General features: G+C 34.2%; 1 protein-coding gene across 1 annotated transcript in view; it reads left to right on the forward strand.

The window, feature by feature from the left end:
- Positions 1 to 16028, forward strand: part of NAALADL2 (N-acetylated alpha-linked acidic dipeptidase like 2) — a 1062845-nt gene that overhangs the window by 384970 nt on the left and 661847 nt on the right. The gene's annotated exons all lie outside the window — the stretch shown is intronic.

A 16028-nucleotide genomic window follows, 5' to 3' on the forward strand; every position in this document is an offset into this window, starting at 1 on the left:
CTTACTTGTTTAAGGCAATACAGTTTTCTCTAAGCTCTGCTTTAGCTGCTTCCCCAAAATACTGCTGTCATATTTTCAGTATCATTCATTTAAAAATATTCCCTATTTCTATTTTAATTTCACCTTTGACTTACTAGTTACTAAGGAGAATTATCTAATTTCTAAGCAACTGGAATTTCTGCTTATAGTTTTCTTTTTTGTTTCTAGCCTAACTCCACTGTGTTCAAAACATACAGTTTATATGATTTTAGTGTTTTGAAGTTTGTTGAGACTTGCTTTATGGCCCTACCATATGGGAAGTTTTGGTAAATGTTCCATGTGCACTTAGAAAGTTATTGGGTATGGTTTTCTGTGTATGTCAAATTGGTCAATTTTTAAAACCAGTCGTATTATTCCAGAAAAGTCAACTTTTCTTTTTCTGTTTATTCTATCAGTTAGTGAGAGAAGTTTGTTAAAATTTCCAACTCTGATTGTGAATTTGCATATTTTCTTCGTACTTTCAAATTTTGTTTTGTAAGTTTTAAAGCCTACCTCACTTAACTAGAGATCAAGGAGTTTTGTCTGTTTGGTTTAACCATTTACCTGAAATAAACACAGTGGCTGCCACATAGTAGATAGTCAGTAATCATTTTGCGGGTGGAGGGCCGGGGGGAGAATGAATGTGAGAATAAAAATACGTATCTAGTGGCAAAGTCCAAAAAAAAAAAAAAAATGCATGGGACAGTTCAAAGTGAGATTTGACCAACTGCCAAAGAAGTTCAGATGTTTTAGCCGGATTTTGCCAGATGGGAGCTTTTACATTTCCTTGTACATAGTAGATATTCAGTGATGAGAGTACTATTCTTTGTTTGTTTTTTTCCTTCATCTGGGAGCATATTAGCCATCTGCTTTTGCTTCATCAATTGGATTAGCATCACCAATATTCATTCAGTGGTATGAATATACACACACAAAGACATATTTGACCTAGATTCAAGAAATGTCCACCATCTCTAGATTACTAGAAAGAATACAATTCTCTGAAACTTTGCTTACTGGCTTATCCTCCAGACTTGATGCTGTCAGCTTGCTCTGCCAGTCTTCATTAACTGGCAGCTCTATATTCAGCTGTTTGGTGTGGGCCAGGGCAAAGAAACAAATTTCTAGACATCTTTTCTTAAAACTTGGGAATTATTCTAATTCTTTCCTAGGCCCATTTTAATATAATTTCAAATTTTGTGTTCAAATATTATATGAATATAAACCACCTAAAACAATGATTGGCACAGAGCAAACACTCAGAAAATGTTGGTAGTGGTGACAGTATAAATGCCGTAACAATTATGAGTATTATTTTAAAAAGCATTTGAATTATGAACTCAATTTTGCCAACAGGTAATATTGTTTTGTTGTTGTTTTTGTTTTTATTACCAGGAGAGCATTTTCCTGTTGGGATTATTTTCTTGCATTCTTTTGTTAAACTTTTTTGCTCCTCTGTTTTTTCTAGTTTTTTCCTCCAGTAAATACACATTAATTACATAAAGAAAAAATAAAAACTTTTAAAGGGAGATGATGGTAATTTTTCTGTGAAGAATAAGTAACAAATAATCTGAGATCATTCTAGACTTAACTTTTCCATTGTGCTCCTAACTGTTAAGGACCTGGAGGGAAGAAAGAAAATATAAAACATTGAATCCAGTGTCTAGAATTCAAATATGTAGCAGTATATTCAAATATCATGAACTTTCTCAGAAGAAGAGAAAGATGGCAAATGGGGCTTAATATCAGTAGTTCCAACCATGAATCAAATTATGTCCATGTATATATTCTGATGCAGTTCTTATACTAAAGTAGATGCTGTTATTCTTGTTTCAGTACTTGGGACAGACCATTTAGGACAGGAAAAGGGAAAGAAAAGTAACCTTTGCTATACTCCTGGAAGTGCTAGAGACTGTGCTAAGCACTTTACATATGTATTTAATGCTCTCAGAAAAAACCTTAACATGTTACTATTCAACATATTACAGTGTGGAAACTGAGGCTCAAAAGATACTGATATGCACAAGGTCATCTAGCTTATATGTGAAAACCAATAGGTAAGCCCTCTTTCTTTTTTTTTTACCAGTAGGTAAACCAATAGGTAATCCAGAGTCTTTCCACTCTCTATTCTCCTCCTTCCAAAGCTCCTGTCTCTCTCCACCTGCACCCACTACCCTCTACCAATCTTTTGTTGACAGTTGGTTGTCCAATTATCCTGGATTATTCATGATGTTCAGCAGATGAGGGTCTGGCCCAACTAGGGATAGTATATGTCAGAAATACATCACCATCAATGCTGCTCATTTCTTCTCTAGCAATAAGCCTCTTTTCTTCTTTCTTCACATGTACAATAGAGATGAAGCTTGTAAATGACAGCTTATTCAAATATCTCAACATGCAATATGTTTTTCTTGTCAAAACCCTAATTTTCTATCATTTTAACATTTACTTTTCATTTTTCATTTTTGTTTCCATACTGTTATGACTTTCAATGACCAGATATCTCTACAGATTGATTTCAAAGCATTTCATAAAGATGACTGTTTTAAGAGTTTTTTCTCATGATTTATGCAACATGTCATGTAATGAGTATGATTTAATAGAGAAGATTTCACTCGAGTGCTGAAATGAATGTGTGCATGAAGGAAGGTAGTTTTGATTAACAAGTGACAAGTAACACAAATTCCTACTGATTTTGATTATTGTCCTCATGGAGACATTATCATTCATTGTTTTGACAATAGCTTTAATGTATTTGCAGTGTCACAGAAAGACAATATCTAAAAATTATTTTTTAAATATATTAATTCCCCCCATTATATAAGGTTACTTCATTATTTTAGTCAACCTTACTGTACTACTCAAGATTTAATTTGCTATATTGGAAAATAAATGAAAATAAGTATGTTAAAATTATACTTTCAATATAGTCTTAACAGTATATTTAGTAAAAAACATTTACTGATTATTTGCTATGGTTCCCATTTACTAAGCACAAGGAACTGTAGTTAGAGTTTTAGGATGTGTTAAAAAGGGTGAGACTCAATACTTGTCCTTAAAAAGTTTATTTTTTAAGTTTAGTAAAATATGTTAAGGATTTTGTGTTAATGTCAAGAATAGGGAATCATGTTAGTGTTTCAGGTACTTTAAACATTTCTCAGTAAAAATGCTTATTCTGAAGTATGGAGACCAGTCACTTTTGTTATGATCTTATTGAAATGGAATATGCTTCTCCCAATATTTTTTCATTGGATCATAGAGTAGTGACTATTTAAATCAAGAATCCATGTAAGTTTTGGTACCATCCAAGTTTATGTCATTGCATTAGAGAACCAAGCAGATGACACTGAAGACTTATAATGTCTTACTGATTGGATTAACTTGTCCATTTTGTGAATCAACTTTTAAATTTAGCTTAGATAATTTAGGTGCTTAATCAGAAAGTGACCTTTGACAACTATTTTCCCTAAAAGACAGAGACAGAGTCTCTAAAGCCAGGCGCTATTAATAGTAAGTATAACATTCTTGTGCTGGGCTGGTGTATTCTATAAAAGCTTATTAGCCTCCATTTTTTCACATTTCTTCTTTCTAAAATGTATTTTTAAATGCTTCATCATTAGATACTACTGTATTTTTTTCTTACAATCCAAATATGCACACGTTATTAACCAGGGATGGAATTATCTCCTGTACGAATGTGTGCAAAGGATGAAAGATGTAGAGATATACCACTAGACTCTTATTTTTTCTAATTCAGGTAGTAACAGATGTATTGGCAGTTTATTTTGTTTCATTTCTGTGTGTCCTGGGTTTTAGTCATTTATTTTACTGTTTGTGTAATATCAAGTTAAAAGAAATATCAAATTAATTGAATATTAATTACCAGCTTTATGCCAGGGATTTAGCTAGAGATCACCAAGCCCGTCTGTGTGCCTTCCATAATGTGCAAAGCAGACAGCTATGTATCATGTTCTCCTTGATCACAAGGAGGAGACAGGAAGATATCTTTCAGCTAATCTACTTCTGTTCTAGTTTTTTTAAAAATGGAGTATATAAGAAGCAGTTTTTTCTTTCTTGTTCAGATGGTTCTCAAACGCTGAAATTTAGACTACTGTGTTCTTGAAATACTTTGATTTCTCTGTCTTATTTTCTCATGAGCATAAAGATCTCTTTCTTCCAACCTCATACCATCTAACTTTTAATTATTTTACCCAAATACTATGCTTTATAAACCTCAACATTTGTATTGCTTTTGGAAAGCATCGGGGTTTGGAAGACTATCTGCTCCTTCTAAATAGCAGTGTAGTATAGTGGAAATCTAAAATACAATGTAGTGCAGGAGAAATCTGACCTCCTTAAAATCTGGGACATTTTACTTCTTGGTTACATTGCCTGACCCTCAAATTTCTTACCTGTAAAACAATAACAGTAGTTACATGAGGGTCTTTTTGTGAAATAATTATGCACAATGTTTTCAGTCTCTAGAGTAGACATTAAATACAGGACTTACTGTTAATATGGTCTTTTAAAAGGCAAAAAGTAGTTGAGCACGTAATCATGTTTTATTTGGCATGGTGTTAGTGGGTGGCTGGGAGGAAAAGTGAAAGAATGTTCCTTTACCCTCCTCACCACTTAATTTCTTGCTATCATGTGTAATACAGTTTTACCATGCATTTTAGTGTTAATATTTCTAAAGCAAAATTGAGATTAAAAGTCAGTTCATGCTATAATCTTGAAATTTACTAGGTACATATAGTGCATGATTCACAGAATTTACTACATTGAATACCAAGTCAAATAAGAAATATCAAACCCCTACAGTATGAGTATGTGTGTATGTTATTGTATGTGCACATAAGAAAATCTCGGTGGACATGAGTAAATGCGCTGTTTGTTTTCTGTGTAATGTGAGTGTGTTTCTTTAGGTGTTTTCTTTCCCTGTTCATTTACAGTAGAATCTTGGCACTCATGCTTGCACTAGGAATACTACATGCATCGCTTCCTCCAATTCGAACACGAGGGTTGCTCTGTGGCTCATCCAGTAGCAGGTGTGAAACATTGATATAAACAGAATTTTGTCTACCAAAGCCAAAATCCTCCCATTTCCATTCTCTACCAACCAGTGAAACACTAATGCCAAACTTACTTGCAAATTCAAGTCTCAGGCATCACAGTTCATTATACTTCCTGCCAAAACTACTGGCCCATGGAAACTCCTAAAAATTAAGGCAGAGCGAAATATTTGTCAAATATCGTGTGATTTTAGGTGACACACTCCTAGTTTTGCAGCTTTTTCTGAAATTAGTAAATTGAAATTATATTGCAGTTAATTACTGAATAACATTTCTTTTTGAATATAGCAAACTGCCTAATTATAACAGAACTGTTCACCGTATATCTCAAAATATTGTGGGGAAAAAGTTCAGAAAACTGTAGATTCTCAATAAAATTTCTGCATTTTAACATTCGAAGGGATTTGAAATAATTAATGGATAGAATCATTTGACCAAACCATTTGTATCAATAAAACTGATTTATGTAAAACAATTTAGATTTAAAGGTTACATAATTTCAGAACATAGAACTCATATAGCTTCTTTAAAACTTTTTTGGAGGGGTGGTGCAGGGGGCAAGACTCATATAAACAATTAGATAAATTTAAAATACAGTTTTAAAGGCAGTAGAATTAAAAATTGATCTAGGAAGATTAAGCTTGAACAGGTATTTATTACCTTAATTATTTGGAATGTTAGGCAATATTTATTAGGAAATGTTTTCTCTATCATTTTTTAAAGACCAGTACTTTTATAACCATGTGTATACCAAAGCTTTGTTAACATCTTTCAGGATGCATTTTTGTTATATTGATAAAGTGGTATTCAGACTACTGTAATACATGTTCCCTTAAATCCAGTCGACCATCATAGTGTATAAGATTTGAATAAGATAATCTCTCTAAGGTAAAGATAATGTGTAAAATGATACATCAATAAATTTTGAACAAATATTTGCAATGTAAGTCTGTGTAAGATGCAGGAATTTGGGTCATAATTCTTAGCTGCTTATCCAGATTTTTCCCTATTAGATGCTGTGGGAATAGTAATCAGTACTTACAAAGACATCATGTCTAATACATGTAGGGATTTAGGTGCTCGAGTTAGTGCATTTTTGGTTTTGGTATTATTTTTAAGTAGGTACCATACAAAACATGTAGAGGCTGTGTACAGTACCTACAGTACTACCTTTAAAGGAGGTATATTATCATATACCTCCTTTAAAACACTGGTATCCTGAGCTGACAGGGTAGTAAGAGAAGTTGGCAAGGGAATCAAAACGTACGATAGAGTACTGTGGCAAGTGATGAAATCAGAAACTTTGAAGATTAATAGCAAGTGACACAGGGAGCAATGAAAGAGCTATGATTCAAAGAAGAACTAATAAAATTAGTATAGCATTAAAGAGTTTGAATCAGCAGTTCATAGTTCTCCCATAATAAGAACATCAAGTAAGACAATTTTTAGTTTAAGAATAATAACTATTCAGAAAGAGAAAAACAAATACTGTATGCTAACACATATATATGGAATCTAAAAAAAAAAGGTTCTGAAGAACCTAGGGGCAGGACAGGAATAAAGATGCAGACGTAGAGAATGGACTTGAGGACACGGGGAGAGGAAAGGGTAAGCTGGGATGAAGTGAGAGAGTGGCATGTACATATATGCACTACAAAATGTAAAATAGATAGCTAGTGGGAAGCAGCTGCATAGCACAGGGATATCAGCTCAGTGTTGTGACCACCTAGAGGGGTGGGATAGGGAGGGTAGGAGGGAGATGCAAGAGGGAAGAGATATGGGGATATATGTATATGTATAGCTGATTCACTTTGTTGTACAGCAGAAACTAACACAACATTGTAAAGCAATTATACTCCAATAAAGATGTTAAAAAATTAGAATAATATGTATTTTTCAAAGATTATAATCATATTCAAGTTCTCCCAAAAAAACAGATCAAGGGACGAAATACTCTCTACCTCATTTTTTGAGGTTTGTGTAACTTCAAATTAAAATCATGCCTGAAAATTGCATACCAGCTTTACTTATAAAAATAGACATGATAATTGTGAATAAAATGTTTGCAAAATAAATCACATAATAGCTAAAAATCATAATGCATTCTACTAAGTACAGTTAATTTTTGGAATGCAAGTTTGAGTTAATGCTAAAAAATTTCAATTAAGGCAATCCACCCTATTAAGAAAAGGATAATATTATTGTCTTAATAAATGCATCAGAATTTCTGATAAAATCCAATACCTAATTATAAAACAGCTTCTATCAAAATGAGAGGAACATATTTAATCTAATATTTAGAAATAACTATCATAACTTATTAAATATTTTATTAAATATCTTCTGGAGGTTTTAGCCTGCTTAGTAATCAAAAAATTACAGTCTATAAATGATGAGAAAGGTAGTAATAAAACTTCATTATTTGCTTATATTTTTAATGAAGAAAACTAAGAAAAAGATAAAAATATTATAATTAGAGCCTAGCAGGATTACTTGATAGAACAATGGAATAGTATTCCTCTACACCATCAATAAGCAGAAAATATTTTAATTTTAAAACATTTTTATGTTAACACTAACTGGGTATTTGATAATATTTAGGGCTTATTGTTATTTTATTATAAGGATGATATTTCTCCTCATATTGATCTTGTCTCAGTGTAATTCTAATCATAGTCTTGATATGGAAATTGATACACTCATTTTAATATTAGTATGGAAGAGAAAAAGAAACAATAAGATGTTCTTGAGGAAGAACAAGTAGGAGGACTTGCCCTTCTGAATACTGAGGCATATTTTAAGGTAATAATAATTAAAATAGAATATTTCTATGAAGATTGATCAAAAGGACTAATGGAATTGACTAAGGAGCTGAGTCAGACTGACAGACATGTGCAAATTTGTATATGACTGTCACTGCACATGAGTGAAGAATATGACAAAGGTGACTAGGATGATTATTCATATGGAAAAAAGTAATATTTCATGCATTCCTATCCCATACCACACACACACACAAATATTCCAAGTAAACATTGAAATGTGAGAAACTTAATTCTTTAAAACTTTTATGAGAATGACTTCATTTCCTTAGGTTTGAGAAGAATTTCTTTTTTTAAAATTATTTATTTATTTATTTATGGCTGTGTTGGGTCTTCGTTGCTGTGCGTGGGCTTCTCATTGTGGTGGCTTCTCTTTGCTGTGAAGCACAGGCTCTAGGCACATGGGCTTCAGTAGCTGTAGCACATGGGCTCAGTAGTTGTGGCACGTGGGCTCTAGAGAGCAGGCTCAGTAGTTGTGGCTCATGGGCTTAGTTGCTCCACAGCATGTGGGATCTTCCTGAACCAGGGCTCGAACCTGTGTCCCCTGCATTGGCAGGCAGATTCTTAACCACTGTGCCACCAGGGAAATCCCTGAGAGGAATTTCTTAAGCACATCAGGAAAATGTGGAAACCATCACACTGTATTAAAAAATACATGTACACAAAGGCTCTGTGGAGCAAATGACACCATGCTGTGGCCAGCTTATGGCACTGTACATTCTATTAAAAACAAATAAGAAACCAAAAAACCTTTAAAAAATGTACATTAAGATTATAAACTTTTATAATACCATAAAACAAGACATTGAAAATGAAAGAGAAGCCAAAAACTGGGAGAAGATAGGTACCCTACACCTGACCTAAAAATATTATCAGGAATACACAAAAGCTTCCATAAATGTGGGCAAAAGACACAGATAGTCATTGCATAGAAAGGGAATATGGGTGGCTAAATAATACATGAAAAAATCTTCATTAGTAATCCTGGAAATGCAAATTAAAATCATAGTTGGATACAATTTTGGATACAAATTAATAAATAATTTGTATTATCCAAATAAAATAATTTTATTATCCAAATAAAAATTGGATACAATTTTACTTTTATTGGATAGCAAAAGTTAGATACTCTAAAAATAGGACCTCTTAGGGCTTCCCTGGTGGCACAGTGGTTGAGAGTCCGCCTGCCGATGCAGGGGACATGGGTTCATGCCCCAGTCCGGGAAGATCCCACATGCTGCAGAGCGGCTGGGCCCCTGAGCCATGGCCACTGAGCCTGCGTGTCCGGAGCCTGTGCTCCACAGCGGGAGAGGCCACAACAGTGAGAGGTCTGCGTACTGCAAAAAAAGAAAAAAAGGACCTCTCAAATAATGCTGGTAGTACAACAAGCTTTGGAAAACTATTTAGCATACACCAGTGACAGTATTTCTGAGTTACATAATGATATACAATTTTACACCCACTACCCTTGGTAAAAATATAAGATAAAATAAAATAAAATAATAAAGACAATACCAGGTATTGGTGAGGAATGGAAGAATAAGTTTCATGCAGACCTGGCAGCAGTGCAATCAGAACTTTTAAAAAAGCATTTTGGCATTTTTGATTAAAGTTATACAAGCACATAATCTATGGACCAGTAAGTCCTTCCCTAGAGAGGTTCTTGCCTATATCTATTAGGAAACATAGACAAGAATGATCAATGCAGCATTATTTGTAATAATGAGAAAACAAAACAACTTTAAAATACTTGTCTCAGGAAACTGATAATAAACCTGGAGGAATCTCAGAAATTTAATACTGAGTGAAAATCAAATCACAAAAGAATATTCGTATATTTACAATAATCATCATATTGTAAGCTGCTAAGAGAGTAGATCTTTTTTTTAAAATTAATTAATTAATTCTTGGCTGTGTTGGGTCTTCGTTTCTGTGCGAGGGCTTTCTCTAGTTGCGGTGAGCGGGGGCCACTCTTCATCGCCATGCGCGGGCCTCTCACTATCGCGGCCTCTCGTTGCGGAGCACAGGCTCCAGACGCGCAGGCTCAGTAGTTGTGGCTCACGGGCCTAGTTGCTCCGCGGCATATGGGATCTTCCCAGACCAGGGCTCGAACCCGTGTCCCCTGCATTGGCAGGCAGATTCTCAACCACTGTGCCACCAGAGAAGCCCAGAGAGTAGATCTTAAATGTTCTCACCACAAAAAACAGATGATAGTTATGTGATGTGCTGAAGGTGTTAGCTAATGGTATGGTGGTAATCATTTTGTAATATATAAGTGTATCAAATCATCATGTTGTACACTTTAAACTTACGTAATGTCATATGTCAATATATGTAAAAAAAGAATATATAGAAGATACCAAGTATATAAAGGTAGAAACTCAAAGCCTAAGGAATGAACTGTTAAGGACTTATAGATACATACATATTAAATCTATAAAAAGAAGACAAAGGAAGCCACAAAAAGAGAAAAAACGTTGATGATTACCCTGCAGGCCAGGGTAACTGGTGAAATAAAGACTATCTAGAGGGCTTCAGTAATATTGGAAATGTTATACTTCATAGGCTGGGTCATTCTTTCATTATTCTTCATAAGTTATATATGTTATATATTATATATTCAATTTTTTCATAACATTGAAAAATGAAATTATAATACAAAAAGTATATATCCTTTAAATTGAAATAGAGAATACAAATATTCTTTACTCAGTAATTTTAGCTTAATAGTGAATAATATTTAGAAATTCTCCAGCATTGAGACAAATTACTAATTCTTCATTTGAGTCCCTAAAGTAGTATTTTATTTACCTTTCAAGGCCGTGTTGTATAGTATAAACATCTTGAAACATTTTTTTGTGTTGCTTACACTGTAAAGCACTTTGAACCTGAGACTAGCAAAAGAAATGGCAGAGTAAATATCTTGCCTACTAATTGGTAGACTTATGGTCATCAATTGACTGGGTAGAGGAGCAAAAAAAAAGAAAATAGAAGTCTAAAGTAGTATTAAAATTTCTCTTCTCTTTTTCTGTTAATGTTGACTGTACATAGTCAAATTTACATGAATAAAACGTGTGTATTCTGCAAGTCCACTTTATACATATTACAAAAGGAGATTATTGATTATTAATTTCCAAATGGTTTTTTCATCAAACTGAGTTAAGTTTCAATTCAATTAGTTTACTTGCCCTGTCCAAAATACTGCAGAAAGAACTGCAGTTAGGAACAAAGAAAGAGAGTTGCAGAGGCAGAGATCAGATACAGCAATGAAAGAACAGGGAAGAGAGCAAGATGAGGGAGTAGAAAATACTAGCCTGTATTCACCCCTCCTCTCCCCCACCAAAAAACAAAATTAGATACCCAGGCACTAAAATAGGTCTGGGAGGGCTATAGCAACACAGTGGATCAAAAAAAAAAAAAGGAGAAAGGTTGTGGGGGAGATCAGTTTAGCTGGGACATCCAAAGATGGCTAGGAACCAAGAAGGGTGGAGGCTATTGGTATCAACCATGGTCCCAAGTGGTTGGCTCTGTGGAGGATCCTAACAATCTTGTCACTCAGGACTGTAACACCCCAACAGCCACAAACTCCCCACAGCTTTCATGGTGGGAGGCCCCAAAATGTTCATTGGCATGGACTTCAGTGACCTGATGCTTAGAGGATACCAACAGCTTTCACCACTGAGGTAACCAAAAGCCATCACTGCTGCAGACTCCCAGGAGAGGGAGATGCTGCTGTCCCTCCCCACACCTAAAAGAATTGCTGTTGCAGAGTCCCCAGAACCAGGGCTGCCACCACCCCCCTAACCGTGCACATTCGCCAGAACTCAGAACCATGGCTACTCTGCTATACCTGCACTTTAGACCTGGATATAGCTGCCATTCCATGTGTTCTTGTGACTTAGGCAATAGAGTCACTGCCACTGTAGGCTGACCAATGTCCTGGATCCTGGGAGCTGCTATCACTCTACAAGCACCTGTACTCCAGACCCTGGCTTTGTGATTACTCTATGGGTGTCCATTCATCAGACACCCATGCCACCCTCACTGTAATAGCCCTGCAAGCCAACCAGGCACCAAGAGGGATCCCTTCAGCCAAAACATCCTACATGGGAGAAAAAGAGATGGGGAGTCCCCAGCAGCCTTTGCTACCAAACAGCCCTCACTGCTACTGTGTATAGTCACAACCTTGGCCACTGAGGACCCCTACAATCTTATATCAGACAAAATAGACTTACTTTAAAAACTGTAAAAACACAAAGAACGTCATTTTGTAATTACAAAGGGATTGATTCATTAAGAGTGTGTAACAATTGTAAGTATATAGGTACTGAACATTGGCACCTATATTAAGCAACCATTAACAGATCTGAACAATATAATAATTGTTGGGGACTCCAATACCCAACTTTAAACAATGGATATATCATCCAGACAGAAAATCAGTAAGGAAATATTGAATATGAACTACACTTTAGACCAAATGAACCTAACAGACATATACAAAATATTCTACCCAACAGCAACAGAATACCCCTTCTTTTCAAGCACACATAGAACATCTCCAGGATGGATCATAATTTAGGTCACAAAGCAAGACTTAGCAAATTTAAGAAGTATGAAATCGTATCAAATATCTTTTCTGACCACAGTGGTGTAAAACTAGAGCTCAATAATAGGAAGAAAGCTGGAAAATTTTTAAACATGGAAATTAAACAACATACTCCTGAGTAACCAGTGTGTCATGGAAGAAATCAAAAGGGAAATCAAAATACATCCTGAGAAAAAATGGAACAGAACATATGAACACTTATGGGATGCAGCAAAGACAGTTTTAAAAAGAAGTTTATAGTGATAAATACTTTAAGAAAAAAGAAAGATCTCAAATATGCAATCTAACTTTACGCCTGAAGAAAGTAGAAAGAGAACAAACTAAGCCCAAAGTTAGCAGAAAGATGGGAATAACAAAGATCAGTAAATAACAGAAATCAATGAAATAGAGACCAGAAAAGCAATGGAAAAGATCAATGAAACTGAGCTGTATTTTTGAAAAGATAAACAACATCAACAAACCTTTAGCTAGACTAAGAAAAAAGAAGACTCAAATAAAATCTGAGATAAAGGAGGAGACATTACAACTGCCACCACAGAAATACAAAGGAACTTAAGAGACTACTATGAACAAATATCAGCCAACAAATTGGAAGCCTAGAATAAAGGATAAAATCCTTCAGAATAAATTTAACCAAGGAGGTGAAAGACCTGTACACTGAAAACTTTAAGACGTTGATGAAAAAAATTAAGACAAATCAATGGAAAGATATCTCATGTTCTTATTTGAAGAACTAATATTGTTAAAATGTCCACACTACCCAAAGCAATCTTCAGATTCAATGTAATCCCTATCAAAATTCCAGTGGCATTTCTAAAATCTATATGGAACCACAAAAGACATTGAATAGCCAATGCAATCTTGAGAAAAAAAGAACAAAGCTGGACACATCACACTTGTTGATTTCAAACTATATTACAAAGCTATAGTGATCAAAAGATTATTTTGTCATCCAAACACATCAATGATCTGTTTGATCAAAAATGATCAATGAAACAAATTAATCATAGAAAATAGGTCAATGGAACAGAATAGTGAGCCCAGAAATAAACCCAATATATATGGTCAATTAATTTTTGACCAAGGAGGCAAGAACACAATGGGGAAAGAACAGTGTCTTCAATAAATTGTGTAAGGAAAACAATGTACACATGCAAAAGAAACCCCTATCTTACTCCATCATAAATATTAACTTGAAATGGATTAAGGACTTAAATGTAAGACCCGAAACTGCAATACTCCTAAAAAAGAATACTTCTTGACATTGGTCTTGGCAATTTTTTTTGCCAAGGAAATGATTAACAAAATAAAAAGGCAATCTATGGAATAGGAGAAAATACCCAACGTATAGCTAATAAGGGGATAATATATATTATATATAAGAAATATATATATATAAGATATATATATAATATATATATATATAAGAAATATAAATATATAAGAAACTCACACAATTCATTAGCAGAAAAAGAAAAAAAAACAGTTAAAAACTGGGCAGAGGACCTTAATATTTCTCCAAAGAAGATACAGAGATGACCAATAGACACATGAAAGGTTCTCAACATCATCAGGGAATACAAAGCAAAACCACAATGAAATATCACCTCACACCTGTTAGGAGATCTGTCAAAAAGACTAGATAGCAAATGCTGGTGAGGGTGTGAAGAAAAGATAAAATTGTACACTGCTGGTGGGAATGTAAACTGGTAGAGCCATTATGGAAAATAGTATAGAGGTTCCTCAAAAAATTAAATCTAGAACTACCACAATTTAGCTGTACTACTTCTGTGTATATATCCAAAGAAAATGAAGTCAGTATCTAAAAGAGATATCTGCACTGCCATGTTTATTGCAGCATTATTCACAATAGCCAAAGTATGAAAACAACCTAAGTGTTCACGGACAGATGAATGGATAAAGAAAAGTGGTGCGTATATACAATATACACATTCAATAATATTATTCGGCCTTAAAAAAGGAGATCATGCCATTAGCGACAATGTAGATGAATTCAGAGAACACTGTGATAAGTGCGATAAGCCAGACCAAGAAAGCCAGAGACTGCATCATATCACTTACATGTTGAATCTTAAAAAAAGTCAAACTCTTGGAAACAGGGTAGAATCATAGTTGTCAGGGACTGGGCGCTGAGGGAAATGGGGAGATGTTGGTCAAAGAATAGAAGCCTTCAGTTATAAGATGAATAAGTTCTGAGAATCTAACATATAGCATGGTGACTATAGTTAACAATACTGTATTGTATTCTTGAATTTTGCCAAGAGAGTAGATCTTAAGTGGTCTCAACACACACAGGCACACGACTAAGTAACAAAGGTGAGTTGATGGATGTGTTCATTTGATTGTGATAATAATTTCACACCATACATGTATATTAAATCATCATGTTGTACACTTTAAATATATACAATTTCGTTTGTCAATTATACCTCAAAAAGCCTCCCCACCAAAAAAAGAAAAAAAAAATACAAGGCTGACCAGTATTTTTCAGAATAAAAAGTAGAATTCTTCCCATAAGTTTTTCCATAAAATTTACATGACACTGATGATTGGTTAAATTAGATATTGTTTTAAAAAAGAATAGAAATAACCTTAAAAAGATAGAAAACAATTGGTAAATTGTCATCGCACCTTCCTGTATACACCAGCTTTTAAGCTGTGTCAACAGACCTTTTTTCTCCAGTAATGCTTTCCTATACCATCCTATGTATTTTTTTCCATTGTGCCTGTTTCTTATTCTTTTTTCAAATATGTTTCATTGAGGGTTCTTGAATAAACAGGGTCCTAAAATAAGGATGTGTGAGAAAAATAATTTGATGGGCAAAAATGACAACTATAGTAAAATTTCCACTTAAGTATTAGTTTGGATAGCAATAAAATGCTTATAGGAAGATTTTTTGCCAAAAAAAGAGCTGGTTCCTTTGCATTCTAGCCCAAAACAAAGCAAAACTTTATTAAATTTTTATTTTTTAATTTCCCATATCTCATGCTTTTCTAGGTTCTATGCATTTTTTTAAACAGAGCTTGTCTGGTTTCTAGGATGTCCTAAGCAAAAATAGTGTCATTATGGGTTATGGAACAAGTATAGGAATAAATATATAGACTACACAGCAAGCACACACAAAAATTAACTTCATATTGGTTTGACAGTCTGTGGTTGGTTTTGCCACAATATACTGATTTTATTGCATATCATTATGTTCATAGCATCATGTAATTTGGCATGTAACTTGTATCAGAAGAGTTCCCTCTGAATCATTTTTTAAATACCAATATCTGTGTATTAATCACATAGCTTTATATGTAATCATATTAAGTACAGTGCAGAACTGTCTCAACCAACATGACCCCTAGGTTTGGAGCCGAGTTTTAAATAGATTATGTTGTTGTCAATAGAAGGATCAGAAGTAATAAAAGAGCTAGTTGGTATTAATTCTTCTCTTCTCTGTAGACCCATAGAACTTTATTAGTTCTTAATTTGAGTTT

Source organism: Tursiops truncatus, chromosome 4, assembly GCF_011762595.2.
Source record: "Tursiops truncatus isolate mTurTru1 chromosome 4, mTurTru1.mat.Y, whole genome shotgun sequence".
NCBI lineage: Eukaryota > Metazoa > Chordata > Mammalia > Artiodactyla > Delphinidae > Tursiops > Tursiops truncatus.